We start from the raw sequence: 18,825 nt of genomic DNA, 5'->3' as shown, positions 1-18,825 counted from the left end.
CATTGTGATTTTTAAGAATGACCTAGTATTTCAGGTCCCAGCCTCTGTTTTATTTTCTCTTCTGCAGCTGATCTATCCCCCTCTTTAAAAAAAAAAAAAAAAAAAAATAGACCTTATCTTCTTAGATAGCTTTCGTTTAAAGCAAAACAGTGTAGAAAGTGCAAAATGTTCCCCAGAAGTTCTCTCTCTCTCCACCTCCTCCCTAGGCACAGGCTGCCCTGTCCTAGCCAGTGAAGCCATAAGACACATCACAGCCATCCAGAGCTCGGAGTTCTCCTCGGGGCTCACTCTTGATGCCATGAATCCTATAGGTTTAGCAATCCTATGGATTTAGCAAGTGTGTAAATACCACACAGCTGCCATTGTGATCTGTGCTTCTGTTCTAAAGGAAAGGACTGTTTCCTACATGCTGTGCATGCCTGGTCATAACCTACTGGCTTTGGGCAAATGTCAAACAGCAGCACTTGTCACTGAGATGTCTCTGGTCTCTTATCCCTCTGCTCTTGCAGACCTTATTTGTAATGACGAGCATGGGCTAAGGCAGCCATGGCTGCCAAGGCTTAGGTGTTCCAGTTGGCATCCTGGCAGCAGCACAGCTTGTTGGACAGGCTCCTCTGTGTCTCCTGTATCATTTACAAAAACAACTTACCACCCTGCCCTAGGGCTGTCTATCAGGTTACCGGCAAGCTACAGGACAAAGGAGGACACATTCCTGTCTACTTTGAGGTCACAGGTTATTGGCCTTGGGGTGTCAGATGTGGAAGAGAATGAGAGGAAGGGCTTAGGGATAACTTTTTGTCCCATGTTGTTTTTTCTTTTAACATGTCAAAAGACAGTGTTTTGTTGTTGTTGATTTGCTTTTTAATTTTGTTTGTTTTTTGAGACAGGGTTTCCCTATTCAGCCCTGACTGTCCTGGAAGCTCACTCTGTAAACCAGGCTGGCCTCTAACTCCAAGATTCACCTGCCTTGCCTTGGAGTCCTGGGATTGAAGGCATGAGCCACCACTGGCCAACTGCTGTTTTGTAGAGGTGAAGTGCTACAGCACTGTGACCCTTCTTCCCTCTCTCCCTCCCTCCCTTCTTCCCTCCCTTCTTCTCTCCCTCCCTCCCTCCCTCCCTCCACAGGGGCAGGGATCTGTGGTTTTTGGGCATCATGCAGGAGATTGCCTTTTCTCTCCAGGGACATGTCGCCATGCAGCTTCTGCCTTAGCAGGTCTGGGGAGGCCTGGGGTGTGTTTCTAACAAACTCCCAGGGATTTCCAGTGACTATGCCTTGAGTAACAAGGGCTTAGGGCTTTCCCCAGAAAATATTTAGCCTGTCCTTCCTCCCCCAACCCCAGCTTCCTCCATCACACTCAATTGCCCAATCACTAATCAGAGCTGACGCGCAATGAACGAGTGGAACCATGTGCTAGCGACTTTGCTAAGCCCTGAGCTTGGGTTAGCTCATTTCATTATCTCAATTGCCCCATGAGATAAACCCTGTTGTTATCCAGGCTCCGTGCTGTGGCTCTTGCTTTGGGCAGACTCCGTCCTCATCTGCCACTGGCTTCAATAGCATCCCCAATTCCATTTTCATCCCCAATTCCATTTTAGGTCTGACATGCTTGACTCTCCTTGAAACTGAAACTCATCAATGAATTTGGTCCTCTCTCATGAAGGAGACAATCTGGGTGGCAGGAGTAGAGGAGGGCAGGCATTTGCTACTTTGCACCCTTTCACGCTCTACCACACTATAAGGTGCACATGCTGGGGTTGGGGTGTGTTGTGTGTGCTATTTGCTTTTGCATTGCTGTGACGACATACTTGAAAGAAACCATGTAAGGGAGAAGAAGTTTATTTTGATTTATGGTTGAATAAGATTTCAGTGCATGATGGAGAAGGCAGGGAGGAAGTCATGGTGGAGGAAAAAAACCAGGGGTGATTCATGGACCAGGAAGTAGAGAGAGGGCCAGAATAAGGGGTTGGGCTAAACTCTCAAAGGCCTGTTCCTAGTGATGTTTCCACCAGCCAGGGCCCACCCTATAAAGCACCCACAGGCCTCCGAAATATTTTCATTTACTGTGGAACATGCTTTCAAAACACGAGTCTCTCGGGGGTGTTCAGCTTCAGCCCCTAACAGTGTATATTACTCATTTGAGTAAATCTGACTAGTTTCAAAAAATAGTAACAAAGCAAACAAAAGCCCAAGCCTATAATACTCATAGCTAGACCTGTAAATCCCGTGTCTGGATCCATTCCCAGGGCCAGCACTCAGGGCAGGGGTGATGAAAGAGGTCTTGCTGTCCACACACACATCTCACATGTGCAAAACAAGGCCAGTCTGCAATTCCCCACCAGGTGACAAACGACACAAAAGACAACACTGCCTTCTTGGAGAGGAGTTGCAGAGAGTAGGAGGCCTCTTTAGTAACAGTTAAATATTCTGGTAACACTGGCAAAGAGCTTTGTTTGAGGCCAAGTGTGACAACGTCTTCCTCCCAGATAGCTTGCCATGAGTTCAAAATGCACACCGCTCACTCATCTTTTGTGATACTGAATATTAATAAGAATCAGAAAACCATATGCTTCAGACAACAAATGCTTGCATGAGGGCATTGTGGGTACCCAGATTTGACTCAAACCTCAGTGCCATCCCCTTAACCTAAGCTAACTGCAGTGATCCTGAAATTGTGAATTTGAACACATACTCTAAAATAGCGCTGGGTCATCTTCCAGATCCACACACTATGTGGACCTATTCACTAAGAGCTTATCAGAAGGGGCTTGGCCATAGACACTTGTTACTGAACAGATAAACTTCCAATGGAATTAGATGCATCTATAAAGAATGTTCACGTTAGTGTATTAACTGGCTTAGGGGAAGGCAAGGGTTAGTTAAGATGGCATGTGATAGAAATAATAATATTAGGAAGGTTGGGATACAAGCTGGTAGAGCCTTGATGGCCAAGGAGTGGGAAGAAACCTAGTCAACTATTGAACAAAAGTTAAGACACTTCAGCTCTGTCCAAATGCCTCTGGATACCACCACACAGCACCCAAAGAAGCCATTCTCCCAAGCATCTTCATTGACGTCATACATGCACACAACTATATGGCCCTACTCTGTTCCTCTAGGTACAGTTATATAATAACAAAGGAGATTTAGCCACCTTTACAGCAAACCACACGGAAGTCATTGGTAAAAACCTTGAGGGAAACTTAGGTATAAGTTGGTTAAAGGGCCATGCGAGTCACACCCTTTGCAGATTCCAAAGAAAGTCACCCAAGTTTATTGTCCATAATCATGCCCACACAACATGGCAAGATGCCTAAGCACTGCCCGTGAGCTGTGTGTATTATGAGGTCACTGATGGGAGGTGACTGTTGTCCTGACCCCTGTGTCTCCAGGTCTTCTGGCTCCTGCTCTTTCAATGCGGCTCCACAATGTCCCATGTTTCAAGGCACCAGGCAGCCCTGTCCTCAAAGGGCCTTTGCTGTGTCACAGGCAAGCTCTGGGAAGCCGGGAGCAGAGGCATCCCTGGTCATCATCTTCTCCTTTGTTGTCAGGCCACTGATTTCCCTCTTCCTCCTTCCTCCCAGGATAGTGTTCTCTCTTCCTCTCTTCCTCCCAGGATAGTGTTCTCTCTTCCTCTCTTCCTCTCTTCCTCCCATGATAGTGTTCTCTCTCCTCTCTTCCTCCTAGGATAGTGAGTTCTCTCTCCCTTCAAGTCTCCAGACAAAATGTTCCTTCTCTTTACCCTTTGCTCATCCAGCAGATACTCACTGGCTACTCAATAGGAAAGAGACTTTAAGGACACAGGCATGTCCTGCTGCAGCAGCTCATGATGCCCCCTGCGAACACTAACAAAGCAGGAAGGGAAGCAGTGAGGGGCGGCTCTTCCCAGTCTCTGCCAGGTTGCTGGCAGTCCTTGCTGTGGCTCCTAGCTGCATCACTGCTGTACCTGCTTCCGTCCTTACTTACATCCTCCTGTAAACCTGTGTCTGGGCTCAGATTTCGTTCTCCTTATGACACCAGTGCACCAGTGTGACCTTATCTTCACTTGATTACATCTGCAAAACTGCATGTCCAAATTAGGTCATGCTCACGGGCTCTAGGGTTAGAACTTGAGCATATCTTTTGGGGACTGAAATTCAGCCCCCATCTCTTCAGCTACCAGCTGTACTTAGGCTTTATCTTATCTGGGCCATTGTAATAGCTTTCATTTTGATCATTCTTCTCTATTTGTCAAAGAACAACTGCTGAGCCTAAGTCTCAACTGCATCCCTAGACAGAATATAAGTTCCAAGAACATGGACTTTCCTCAGAAAAGATGCTTACTATTGGCAGTCAACTTGATAGGCTCTAAAATCACCCAGGAGACAAGCCTCTGGGCACACCTGGGAGGTGTCCTTTGCCTGGGTTAGCTTCTGAGCTTGTCTGGGGAGGATTCTCTTAGGTTGAAGTGGAAATGCCACGGTATCATCCCCTAGGCCTGGTCCAGTAAACGTAAAAGAGGACAATAGCTGACCGCAAGCGTTTGTTGCTGCTTTTTTCCTAACTCTGGGTGCTGTATCACCGGCTGCCTCAAGTTCCTTCATGACTTCCCGCCATGATGGACTGCATCCCCAAACTGTGGGGCCAGAACAAACCCTTCTTTCCTTAAGTCACTTTTGTTGAGTATTTTGTCACAGCAACAAGAAAAGTAGCTGATACACTCGGGCAATGCCTGGAGCACACAGGGGTTTCAATGTGTCTTCATGAAATGAGAAGATTGGTAAATGGAGATGCACACTCAGGAGATTAACCTGTTCTGCATCTCCTCCTACACAGTTGACCCTTTCCTTTTCCCAAAACTGGGATGGATTCTGCTCATGCCGTGTCATTTCCAGCTCAGTGAAGCAGTTACTCTATGGTATAGTCAAGTGCTTCCTCAGCTTGGGTGTTATTCTGTGAACTACATGGAATCTGATTCATCTTTGAAGGTCCAAGCAAACACAGGGCTTACCTCTATTGTTTGACTTGCACTCAATCTAGCTAAAGACAGAAACATGAAAAGCCTTGTTCCCACCCCCTCCAATTGACAGTCGCCACCACATCTGTCGAGCTGGGGAAAGGGGTAAGAGTTGGGGTAGGAGGCAAAATTGCAAAATCTGTAAGTTCCCCTTTCTGCTGATGTTTGAAATTTTATCTTTCTGAGTCAGCACAGGTATTTTGATACTGTCTTGAGATTTGGGACTTTTTTTTTTAAGTGATGGTTTAAAAACAAGTGCTTTCACATTTACCATTCAATACATGGGGTTGAACAGGAAAATAGCCATTATAAGAAACCATGCAGCTCTTCATCTCTTAAGTTCCTACTTTGGGGTTGAAATCAGAGGACTCTTTGTCTACCTTGGCAGGTGGGAAACATTCAGCACAGGCATGAGTGACTCTTTACAAGAGCCTCAGAAGAGCCTGGTGCTGATCACAGAATCTGGAAGGCTGGTGACGTGGGGCAGGTTCTGGGTTGACTGGATTCCACTTCCAAAATAGTCTTTGCTGTCTATAGACCCAGGCCTCACTTCTAGAGGAGAGTAGTTGCTAGAATATCATTCTAGACTCTTTCCCTCTCAAGTTCATATCACCCAGTGTAGTGAAAAAGCTTCACTGCAGGGTGGGGATGGAAAAATGGATACAGGGTAGGATTTGATTGGGCTGGCTGGCTCTGAAGAGAATGGTAGTGGATTGAAGTGTCCTCTCAAAGTATATGTTTACCTAGAATCTTAAAAGGTGAACTCACTTAACAATAAGGTCTTTGCAGTTATTATTGGTCAAGATGAGGTGATACCAGGTTAGAGTGTGCCCTAGTTCCGGAACTGTATCCTTTCAAGAATAGGAGGGGACACAGAGAGAAGAGCACTATGTGAAGATAGGGTTTGGAGCACTGCATCTACTAGAGGGGGAACTAGAGGATTGTGGGAGCCATTGGGGCCAGAGGAGGCAATGAGAAGCTTTCCTTAGTACCTGCAGAAGGAGCACAATCCTGGGGACCATAAAGTTCTAGGCTTGGCCTCCAGAACAGAGACAGTAAATGTATGGTATTTAGAGTTACCACGCTGGCTTTAGCTATATGGTTGCTAATTGTGTAAAGAGGTCACTCCACCCTGGTTTCACCTCTAGAACCTTCTCTTCTAACACAGCTCAGGATGCTAAGGTTACCATGGGAAGAGGCAGAGTGGTGATTGGAGTTTTACCAGGGAAAAAATAATAATGGATTGTGCTGTGGAAAACAAACAGGGGCAAAAACCTGATTTGATTTGGGCTTTGGCTTCATTAAGCAAGACAATAAATAAATACTCTCTACTCTCTTCAGTTAGACTCTGGGACTGTGCAGTTTTCTATTTTTTTGGGGGGGGTAGCCCAGAAAGTCTTACCTTTGCAGAATTGGGGGGGGGGAAGAAGGGAGGGAGAGAAGGTGTGGTAGGGTGGTGGTCCTCCCTTTGAATGTGCTAGGTAGACAGAATCAGAAGGGCCTTTGGGGCTTGACTTTATCTTTCTTGGAATCAGAATTGTTAGCACAGGTTAAAGGATGCTGTGACGACAGGAGAGTTGCCCTTACTTCCTTTTTGAGATGCAGGAGCTAGTAGCCACGTGTCTACCAACTCATGGAGGGGTAGCAGAGGAATAGCATGTGGGAAGCTAAAAGCAGTCCCCATGGATGTCCAATATAGTAGGTCAGGCTTAATTAGAGGGAAGTTTTGTTATTTTCCATGTGATTTGGAACCCTCGAGGGAGACAAGATTGATTCCAGAGATGAAATCAAGGGACATGAAGTGTGAGACATGAAGTGTGAAAGCATTCAAGTTATCACATGCAAGCATCACTTCACTTCAATTCTTGCTCAAGGCACATAGGTACTTTTTTCCTTCTTTGTTCCAAAATATTTCCCCACCTACCAGCTTCCCAGAAACTGTTTGTGAATCATTATCTGTTTTTCCCTCTACAAAGGGGCAATTTATTTGGATGGATTTACCTAAAAGGGCCTCTAAACACTGAAGTGTTACCTCCTCTCTGTCCCTCTCTGGGGATGTGGCTCAATAGTGCTTGGGTGGCATGCACTAGGCCTTGGCTAAATCCCCAACACCAAATAAAGCAGATATGATGGTTTATGATTATAATTCCATCAGAAAGTGGTGGCATGATGATGAGAAGTTCAAGGTCATCTTTGGCTACACTGTGAGTTTGAGGAGAACACTGTTAAACAACAAACAAATGTGTAAGTGTTTTAACCCCAACTCTTTAGCTGCCTCTTGTAATTCTGCAAATCCATACACATCTGGATAGCAAGGCACCCACCCCCAGGAGAGATGCCAGAGTGATGCTGCTGTTCTGATGTCTTCTTGGTGCTACATGTTGGGAACCTCAAGTGTCACTGGTACTTCACAAGATAATGAGAGCAATACAAAATATCCCTGGCTCTCTACTCAAAGGGGAGTGTGAGGCTTCAACTTGGGCCTCTGAGAATCAGAAAAAAACCAGCACTAAAGTAGCAGAGATGAAGTCATATGGTTCCATAGAAGATACACATTAGCCATGCCATGCCATCTAGGGGGAGTTTTCTTCCAAGAGGGAGCTCAGTGTCTTGATGGGGATTCAAGAGAAAGGAAGACAATAGAAGAACAGAGAGAGTAAATGATCGAGTGAGCAAGCAGAGTGGAAAGGCCCAGCCTTCCTCCTTCTGTCAACAAAGAGACACTGGGCCAAGATCAGACTGGATGGTTCTTCACCCATTTGGAGTCATTCTTCAGCACCCACCACGTACCCTGCATCAAGTTCTATCCTCCTTTCCCAGGGTTTCAGTGTCCCAGGAACATCCCGGATATTTGCTGGATAAGGCTACCCCAGAATCTCACCAGGCTTATCACTGACTGTTCAGGAGCCATTCTGCTGTGACTATTGAGACATATTCCTTATGAGACACAGTCTGTTTGTCACAAAAGCACATGAAGACATATGTCCCTCATGTTGACCAAATGAAGGAGACATATGTTCTGTGTCAAGCCCAAGCCTGCATGTTCTTCTCATGAGGCAGGCAACCTATCTAATATTTGTGTTTGTGCTCAGATTTTCCAAGTGCTGAATGGCATCTGTAGTGTACACTTTGAAGCCCACGCTGAGTAGGCAAAACACACGCATAGTAACTGTGACAACTGTTTCCTGTTTCTGAAGTTTACAAGAATTTGCTTTGTATGAGGTATTATTGTCAGTGTAGTACAGTAATTATCACTACCTTGGTTTTGATTTTACTCAGACCCTAGACACTGTAAAGAGGTATTGATTTGGAAACATTCTCCTTGAACCTGAATAAGATTTAGTTTTTCCACTTGTTATCCAGTATAATATCTGCAATGGAGTTTCAACCTGTGGGAAGTAAACACTACTATTCTATGCAGTAGCCTACTGCTTGGATTCCCTCTGAGACCCTTTGGCCCTGTAGGATGTCTGAAGCCCACTGGGATAGCATGTGGCTATCTTATCAAAGTCAATTTTTCTGACAAGCCATAACTTCCCTGAGTTTTCCAAGCAGTCACAAAGAGTCAACGAAACTGGGGTCCATGGCCATTGTTCTCCCATTCTGTGACTCTGGTAGTTTTTACTTGCTCTGGCCCCACAGCCTCTAGAACACCACAGGGCCAGCATTAAGACTGTCTGCCCAAATAGACTAGCAATGAACAGAGGCTGCAGATGCCTACAGGAAGGAGAAGCAGAGGTGAGAGGCAGAGCTAGAACTCATGAGGTACTCATCCCTGGTGCTCATCCCTGCTACAGCCCCCAGGCTCTCCTAGGTATAGCTCTGGGCCCCAGTCACTGATTCTTGGATGGGTAACATGTTGTATCCCTTATAGCTGCAAAAAGAGATTAGGTCTAGAAGCAAAGAAAACTCTGGTTCACTTTGTTGTCTGCCTACCAGCAGGGCACATGACACCAAATCTGCTGTCACCAAGAGGAAAAATAGACTCAGAGACCATGTGGATCTTTCCATGTGCCACAGGGCCAGGACAAACAGGGGTTTCTGTGCTCCCGCTCTTTTTCCATTGCCGTGCTCTCCTTTCACCTCCTCACCCAAGTCCTGTCCTCTTCCAGATGAAGAAAACAAGACCAACCCTGGATTCTGACTGTTCAGAAGTGCGAGTGTAGTTAGTCCCATCGTCCCACAGGCTTGCATTGGTCCCAGGCGTGCTTTGTGGAAGGCTCACCTCCTTGGACCCCAGATGCTGGGAAACCAAGAAAGGGAGACAGTGACTTTCCTTTCCTCTTCTGGTGTATGTGCATGCACACGTGTGTATAATTTCAGTGTGTGTGGGCCCACATCACATATGTGTGGAGGTGCATGCCCACGTGTAATCAAGTGTGGAGATCAGACACAGAAACTGTGTTTCTCAACTATTCTCTGGTTTTCTGTACTGTTACAGAGTCTCACCCTGAATGCAGACCTCGCCAAACTGGCTAATAGCCAGCTTGGCCCTGGGATCCCCTCCTCCTGACCCTCTAAGTTCTGAGATTCGAGGCAAGACTCCATGCTCACTTGGCTTTTGTGTGGGTGATGGGATTCTGAACCCTGATCCTGCCTCTTTCACAAAAGCACTTTACTCGCCTCCCCAGCCCACTACTTAACTGACCCATTCTCAGTGAGATTGCTACTTCCTTTTCTTCTCCATCTTCTCTGTTGGGAAGGTGTGCATGTCACCTGACAATCCAAAGCCCTCAAGTCCTACCTTTGAGTACCATTTTATCAACATCACTGGAGAGCCTTCATGTATTGAGGGCTACATGGGGCTTAGGGACCAGCAATACAAGTGGTCTTAATGCCTCTCACATATCATGTAAGAAAGATGGTTAACACAGAAAGCTGCTGGTTTGTGCTCCAGTCCCCTATGTCCACACCACATTCACAGGCAAAGACCCCATTGGACATGCAGAGAGCTACAACTTGAGGAAATATATGTGAGTCACAGAAACCCCATCCTCTCCCAACAAGAGATCCAATTGGTATTTACAAACTCTGTAACTTTCCCAAGAAGTCGAGACAGGAATAGTAAACACCAGCTGGCTGGAGATTTGTCTCCTGGGGGGAGCAGAGTGAAGGAGGGCCATGGAAGGGACTGAAGGGTTTGGGATCTGGTTTCAGGACTAAGGGTTTTTGACAGCACCACATAAGACAGTGACCTCCACTTCACTGGGTACTACTTTAGCATTCAAAGCCTTTAAGTGAAGCCTCTTCTGGGCAAGCAGGCAACACCTAAAAATAAACCCAAGGTCCTGAAACATTCTGGTTTGCCTTTAAGCTTCCTTTGGCTTGGGACTGGGCTGTCTATTTTCAGTTTTGCAGCCCTAAGTGGTATGGATTTGACCTATCAAATGACAAATGGCCTAATGACACTGGGCCAGTCATGAGGCCACAGTAGCCTGGTTAAGGTGGGGGGGGACTAGGGCCAGTCTCCTTTAAAGATTCCTGGAACCACTGTGGAAATTGATGGTGTGTAGACAGCCCAAGACACAGTGCTATTTGGACCTAGTCCAGGCAGGGGCAGAACATTAAAAGCATACCAAGAGAAGAATGAAAAAGGAGTTGGGGGAGACTGTCATCCTATGGTAGGACATGCCGGTGTTTCCTGGTGTTGTCCAGGTAAAGCAGGTGCCCCGGGCTTGGTTCTTCTGGCTGTGTGCTGCATTTGGCTTTGACAACCATGATGATCTATCTTCTCATATGTCCCTGGTCCTCCTCCCCGACTCTACCTCAAGTTCACCTTGCTTTGGGCCCTTTTGATCCCTTGGCATTTCTACCAGGCCCTTGAGTTCTCTCCCTGGGAGCCACACCCCTTGCCCTTTGTGACTCTATCCTTCCAGCTAATCTCTGCCAGGGGCTGCCTGGAGTCCCTGGAGGACTACATGCCACCTTCATCCCTCAATAAAAAATTGTGCTCACACCCATCAGGAGGTTTTAACTGTCAAAAGAATAGTAGCAACCTAAACGGAAGAACCCTGTTTATCACAGGAAGTCCAGGAGCAGAAGGTGTCCATGTTGTTCTGGTTCATAAGCCCTGCCCCCTCCAGTTCCGTCTCTATACTTGCCCCGTGTGCCTGCCAGTCACAGCTTTTCCTCTGGTCACCCCAGGACTGGAAGATGGCAGTTGTGGTAACAGGTTTCATATTTGACTAAAGAAAGGAGAGAAAGAAACAAGGTTCCCGCCAGAGTTTGTAACTATTGCTGCTTCGATGTGTCCCTCAAAAGTTCATGACTGGGAAAGTTAATCCTCAAATTCATTTGTTTTGATATCTGGAGATGGGAGTCTTTGGGAGGTAATTACAACTGATGAGGTCTTAAAAATGTGGAGAGTAGAAAGAGATACACTTGCTGCATCTTGATACTGTGATTCCCTTTGCCATGTTAGGATGCACAAGAAGTCTCTCCATAAGTTCTGGGTAGATGCTGGTACCACACACTCTTGGCTTCCCCAGACTCCAGACCCAGACACCAAATAAGCTGTTCATAAATGACAAGTGCTGAGTATTTTTTGTGGCCACAGACAATGGACTAACATGATAGTTGATATAAGGAAACCAAAACTTATGCAGAAGTCTTGTGGTGAGATTCTCCATACACCTGATTAGGCAGACTGACCTGTTGGTCCCATCAGGCAGTGTAGGGGTCTGGAAGTGTCTATGGCTTCCCAGTCTCCCTAGTTGGAAGCAGCAAGAGAGAAAGGGATTGGGGGTACTGTGGCATCAGTCAGTCAGAAGTTAACATATCTGCCATTGAGTAGGAGAGAAGATCCCTTCAAGTACACAGGGGTGTGCAGGAGTTTTCTCAGAATAGATACATACAGCATACCAGCATAACCCCTGCTTTTTGCACTGTAGGAATTATATCACCAGAAGAAGAGGAGAGTTTAAGGACTCAGCAGCCCCCAGCAGTGCTATTCCATCCATTTTGGCATTAGCACAACTTGCCAAGGAATATTGTCTTTTCTGTGCACATCTTGTGTCTCTGGATTATAAACTAGTTGAGAGCAGGGATCTTGCCTCATGCCTTTTGTTGTTAGGGACCCAAATTAGCATCATGCCCTTTGCTGGCATCCAGGACAGTGTCATTAACAGTGGAGAACATAGCCTCTAGCATCATGGTGTGGACAAAGAGGGGGCACCTGTCCCTTGAGACCCACTGCAGGCATACTCAGGAGGCAGGATTTGGGTAAAGCAAACAAGGGGAAACAGTGTGTTTGGGAAGAGTTTCTGATGCAAAGTGCTTTAAGTTTTCAAGCTTAATTCCAATTTCAAAGGGGTGGTGGTGGTTGGCAGTGTTTCTAATTTTAGTTTACCATTTTTCTCTCCTTGGGTGGAGTCCTTCAGGCAAGCTGCTTGTGCCCCTTCTGTATGCTCTGTGACTCAGGAGTGACTAACAAGAGTCCCTGCTCTCACCTATGGAGAGGAAGACAAGTCTTCTAGCCATGCTTCGTGTCAGAAGGACTGTGGTGGTGTCTAAGTGTCTCAGAACTCATAAGTTCTGGGTTTCTATTAAGGGAGTTTCCAGCCTTTGGTACAGCTGGGGTTGTTCTAACTCTGTAATAAGAAAACCTGGATTTAGCCAGGCATGGTGGTAATCTCAACTCCTGGGAGGCAGAGGCAGGAGGATCAGGAGCAAACTCTTCATCTATGAGACCCTCCTCAGCTATATAGCAAGTTCAAGTCAGCCTGGGCTTCTAAGACCCTGTAATCAACGCAAGAAAACAAGAGAAAAGAGGAGAGAGGGGAGGGAAGGGGAGGAGAGGAGAGGACAGGAGGGAAGGAAAGCTGGGCTGGGGGCTGAAGGGGAAGCAGTGTGAGGGTCTCAGTTTGATCCCTGTCACTGGGGGAGAAACAAAGCTGGCTTGGAAAGGGCTCAGTGTCCGGATAAACATGACTGACTTTAGAGCCTGGCCGTACAGTTGACTCTGGGGCCCCGGGGGAGATTTCTGACCCCTGAGCATTGCTGAGCTCACGTTAGCCCCCAGCACTTCTCAGCTCTGAACATATCCTTCATCACATGGTTCATGGTAGTGGAATTCTATCAGACTCCTTTGAAGTGAGCATAGTGTTAGGCTTTCTCAGTAGAGATGGAGTTGAGGAAGAAGGGGATGTCACTCCACATGAGTGGCAAAGATGATGTGGGTGTGTGGTCATCATTGGGTCTGTCCAGCTCTGGGTCCAGTACCTGATCCAGTCACAACTGGGATTAACCTATGATGACCTCCCCCGTGGCCTGCTCTGTTTGGGATTCGGGACTCTAAATGGTCCATCCAAAGGCCTCATGTCTATAACAACACTGGCTCTCTTAGAGGCCACACAGCCACCAGAGGCTAGAGCACGCAGAGAGACGGATGCTTCTGAAGATTTCCCGCCTGCCACACATGGCTCGCACAGTCTGAGGCCTCATTTCCACTCTCACCAGTGCCTGGACCCCACTGCACACCCATGCCCTGCAAGTGATCCCTGCTCCCTGCCTGAACTTGGAAGAGCTCTTTGTTGATTTCCCAGCAATTCCATTCCAGCTCGGGCCTGACAAATCCAATTAACTTCTATGCTATCTGGTGGCCTGACCATCTCCACCTAGGGCCGAATCCCATGCAAGCTTGCCCTCTGTCACTTCCTTTATGCTAGGATGCCAGAAGGTTTCTTTCCATCTTATAGTGTTTTTCCATTATAGCTAAGAACCCTTTGCATCATACTTCCCTTACAGGGCCCACTGTGTGCTTTTGACTCCTGGTGGAGGTTAGGCTATCCACCTACCATTTCAAAGAGGCAAGGACATTAAGTGAGGGGGCCTTTGTAGAGCTCAGGGCTCTATTTACCAGGGCTGTTACATTTTTTTTCTTTGCCTTATCTGCTCCCCCCCCATCCCCCAGAAAAAGGAAGCTAATGTCAGTGTCTTCTGGGTATTGGGCAACATGCCAGGTACCTGACAGGATGGTGCTGATGCTCGCTCATGTGGCTAGCCTTAGAGGAAGAGACAGTGAAGAGGCTCACGTGGTTACCTGGGGTCCTGTGTACCGTAGTGGATTAAGCTAGGGCTAATTCAGGCTGCCAGATATGCTGTCTACATAACACTACAGCCATAAACACTTTGTTTTTGTTTTGTTTTGTTTCCAGACAGGGTTGCTCTGTGTAGCCCTGGCTGTTCTGGAACTCACTATGTAGGCTAGGCTCGTCTTGAACTCACAGACATCCACCTGCTTCTGCCTCCCAAGTGCTGGAATTAAAGGCACATGCCACCCAGCTAACCATAAACTCTCTTTATTTTCACACAAATGAGAACAACTTTAGTACATAACAACTCTCTCTCTCTACCCCAGTGTTTCCAATACCCCATCCACTCAAGAATGGATGCAGCAAGTGGCAGATCTTCATTTGCTGGATTTCTTTCCTAATTACAATGAAGAAATGCCTGACCTACCAGGAAGGTGTGGTTTTCCTCTCTGAGAGCTGCCCTCTAATGATAACTCTATGCCTTAAAAGAAATAGGGAGTGGCCTGTTCAGATCCCACCCTCAGAAGAATCTCGAGGTTTCCACCTCCTTCATAGCAGGGATCACAGGTCTGTACTTCCAGGCATGGCTCAGGATGCCTATTGCTCTGTCAATTAGGACCATCATCCATGAGAGGAGAATGGTGCACCTTATAGGATTTCACATCAGAGGTGCAGCCTTCATACAGTTTGCTGCTTGAAGTTAATTTCTGAAGTCTGACCATGTTTTGTGTTCTCTAAGTTTCTCCAGGTACTTAGAACATCCGGGTTCAGTAGGTAGTCACTGCATGCTTGTCAAATGAAGAATGTGCACAAAGACTTGCCATATGTCATTACACGTGGGCCAGAAGAAGGTGTTGGATCCCCTAGAACTAGAGTTACAGGTGGCTGTGAGTGACCTGATTATGACTACTGGAGACTAAACCTACATTCCCTCCAGGAGCAGCATGCACTCTTAACCCATTCCCATCTCCCCCCAACAAAGATTTGTTTTATTTATCTATCTATTTATTTATTTATTTATTTATTTATTTATTTATTTTGTGTGTGTGTGTGTGTGTGTGTGAGAGAGAGAGAGAGAGAGAGAGAGAGAGAGAGAGAACCTGTAGAGGCCAGAAAAGGGTATCACATACCCAGAGCTGGAGTTACAGTTGGTGTGAACCACCAGACATGAGTGTTGGGAACTGAACTTGGATCCTCTGGACATGATCTAAACCACTAAACTGTCTCCATCCCTGGTGGGGTTTTATTTTAAAGCAAGCTGGGAAAGCAATGAGCATATGGTGCCACCTACCATAAACACCAAGGAGTGCTGTAACACAGCTGGGAATCAGAGTCCCTTGAAGCTGGACATCCTTGTTCCATCTTCTCAGGCCTCGACTTGTCTATGTAACCCTGGGCCCCTAGCCTCACCCCCCTGTATCCCAGGCCCTTCTTTTACTTTTTGTTTTGAGCAGAATGAAGTTGCCCAGGCCTCAACCTCACTATGTAACCTATGCTGGTGTTGAACATGTGATCTTTCTGTCTCAGGCTCCTTCATAGCTTGGACTGCAGGCCTGGTCCACAAGGTCAGCTCCAGATGTTAGTTCCTTTATAGAATAAACCTGTTGCTCTGTGGATGTAGTAGTCATCCAGGCAAGGGTAACGATAAACGACCTAAACAGAGCCCTTTGGAAGAAATTGCAGGATGCTGGGCAATGAATTCTTCACACGGCAGCTACTTCTAGAATGTCCATTGGTGCTAATGAGTCTGCCCTTACAGTAAAGCACTGTTGTGGGTGGGACATGGGTGGGGTGGGAGGAGACATGGGAGGAATGTAGTTGTGGCACATCGGTGGGGATATGGGTGGGGGACTTGGAGGACACAAGGGGAAGATGAACGGGCAGACATGAATGAGAAGGGACATGAGTTAAGGAAGGTATGTGTGGGAAGGGACATGGGTCATGGGAGTTCCGGCAGAACAGAGGCCCGAGAGGAGGGTGTGGGATTTTCACGGCAAGGTCTCTACAGTTCTCCTTTCTGGCCAGAAGCTGCCAAATTTCTGTGCTTAATAACCTGATAGTTGAGCCATAGCTCTATATAAAAATCTGAACCGAAGAGCAGGTACTCAGGCCCAGGGAGGAAACCATCCCAGAGGGGTTGGGGGACAAAGATTGCTCATGGCTGTGTCACAAGTACTGTATTTCATTTCATGAAGTGTTTCCCCACTTCATAAAAGCCTCGATCCTCACTTCCTCTAAACTATTTTTACTGTTTTCAATATTCTATCCTGAAATGATGACTTTTAAAAAGGGATTTCGAAAAAGTAAATATATCCTTGAGAATATTCTACCAGTATGTAGCAGCACAAGTGGCCGATAGCTTTCTTTTTAGAAACACCAATATTTGGATGAACGACGTTCATGGTTAGAGCCCCCTGGCCTAACCTGTCTGATATAGACAGGCATGTGGCCAGGCTGGCCTCAAACTCTTCGTACAGCAGAGGATGGCCTTGAAGTACTGATCTTCCTGACTCCCTGTGCCAAATTCTGGGATTACTGGTGTTTACCACCACACCTGGCAGAAGTCTCCTTTACAATAAGGCTGTGCCTAAGTGCAAAGCAAAACTCTTGCAAAGTTAGAGGTTTCACGGGCGACCTTGAGTCACAGTAGCCCCCTTTGGAACATATTTCATCCACTTATTCTTTCTTTAAAAAAAATAGTTCCCAAATACCTATTGTGTGCTTATTACTAGTTGTGTCTTGATCACACATAGAATGGGCACTCTCTAAAGACAAGCCCTTGCCTGTCACATCTCCCTTGCCTGGAACACTTCTTACTACATTGGAGGTGCTCAATGATAGGTTGGATCAGTAAATAGTCTTAGTCCTTATGGAGTTCATATTAAATCTCTTCTAAGTTAGTTTGCCAGTGAAATCCAAGTTCAATGGGCATAGAGAAATTTAGAAATAAACTAGAGACAAATGACTGACAGGCATCTATCTAGCACACTGAGAGCATGTGAAAGAGGTGTGTGTGTGGGGGGGGGAGCCTTGTTCCTCTTCCCGCTGGCGGTAGGTACAGGAATTAATCATGAGATAGGAGACCCAGGCTCCTATGAAATTTGTGGAGATAAGTCTCTGGGCTGGAACTTCCTGTGGGAGTAAGCCTTTCAGGTCCATCTTCTTACAGGCTGGTGTTGTGCTCAAATTCTGAACCCCAAAATCACCAAGAGACCCATTCTGATGCAAAAGCAAAGAGTCTTCTATTGTTGTTTAATGAGCTAACTGCATTAACTCGGGCCCTTCTTCCATACCTTACAGTGGATAGCAGGACAAGGACCCAGGGGACCAGGCAGGGGAACTTATGGGCAGCATAAGGGGAGTGTCTAGGGGTACGGAACAGTCTCAGGATTGATACACTTTTAGGCTCGGACAACCTGTTCTGTGTTGATTGGTTAACTGGTTGTTATGGCCTATAGGCCCTCCAAGGGTGGTTGCTATGCTCTGCATGTCACTGTTAGGCCACTTTTACCATAAAGCTGTAAAGCACATCCAGCATCCCACCAGCTAATTTTGATTGGTTCCTTGCCACAAGGAGGGTATCTGACCTCCTAGTGACTAGGGCAGTCCCGGCAAGGTCAGACATGTGCTGAGCCAGAGGACTATACGTCTTTTCTGCAACCTGTCATGGCTAATAAAGCAGGGGGCTGGTCCCTTCACTGGGAGAGTGCCTGCACTCTAACCAGCTCTCTGTCCCCTGTGCCTTGGAGTAGGGCTCTACAAGAGTCCTGGGGGCAAAGATGGAGTGCTTACCAAGAATTACTACTGTTCCTCTTGGCTGATTTTGTTTTGCTTTGAAACAGACAAAGGGCTAGAAGTTTCAAGAGATGAGAACATGGTCAAAGAGTTTTCTTTCTCCTTAAATAATGTCTAGTATTCCAACAGTGCTAAGTTGTGCTCAGTTTTCAGACTATAGGATTTCTCCTTCCCCCTAATTCTTTCTTTCCCTTCCCTTTCTCTAAAAAACATAAATAGTCATCCCCTACTTCTTGAGATGTGGCTTCTTTCCCCAGAGCCTCATTGAAAGTCCAGAATTTTTTATCTCTTCTGAGCCAGAAATGATTGACAGTGCTGGTGGCCAGTTGCATTTCCCTTACTCCACTGGAGGCGGGCTTGAAGGACAGGCCTAGCCCTGCTCTTTTCCAGCTCTGCTTTCTGAAGTTCTGGGGGAAGGGAAGAGATTTAGAAGGAAAACATGTTTTTCTCGACAGCTTCTCATGTGTGCACGTGTTTTTGAAATGGGAATCTCACTATGTTGCCCAGGTTTGTCTTGAACTTCTGAGATCAAGTGAGCCTTCGGCCTCGGCCCCATGAGTATTAGCATAACAGGCATGCATCCCCACCATGTCTGACTATCTCTTTCTGCCTTTTAATAACAGTATTAATCAGTAAACTGTTGTCCATTGTCAACTTCATTTGTAATGATGACATGAAAGTCATAGTTCTAGGGAGATGCCCACAGGTCTTACTGTGACTGGTTTGTTCAAAACTAGTTTACCATTCAATTTATTTCCATCTTTTTTCCTCAGAGAAAGCAGAAAAAAAATCACTAAACACATGATGATTGCCAGGAGGCTTTTTGCTCATAATGGTGAGACTGGGCACAAGTCCCCTAGGATACAGAGTGATTTAAATTTACAGTTTCCTGTGAAGTCTCTAATAGCCAGGGTGCATTTGGGGATCAGTGTTTAGATTTCAGTCATTTTTGCTATGGTCCTGGTCTCGTATTATAGTTGTCTGGAATTAGCACCCCTGGGACT

General features: G+C 46.4%; 1 protein-coding gene across 1 annotated transcript in view; it reads left to right on the top strand.

The window, feature by feature from the left end:
* Window positions 1–18,825, top strand: part of Alpk2 (alpha kinase 2) — a 120,823-nt gene that overhangs the window by 61,115 nt on the left and 40,883 nt on the right. The gene's annotated exons all lie outside the window — the stretch shown is intronic.

Source organism: Phodopus roborovskii, unplaced genomic scaffold, assembly GCF_943737965.1.
Source record: "Phodopus roborovskii unplaced genomic scaffold, PHOROB, whole genome shotgun sequence".
In the NCBI taxonomy this organism is placed as follows: Eukaryota; Metazoa; Chordata; class Mammalia; order Rodentia; family Cricetidae; genus Phodopus; species Phodopus roborovskii.
This window is presented reverse-complemented; position numbering and strand designations above follow the sequence as displayed.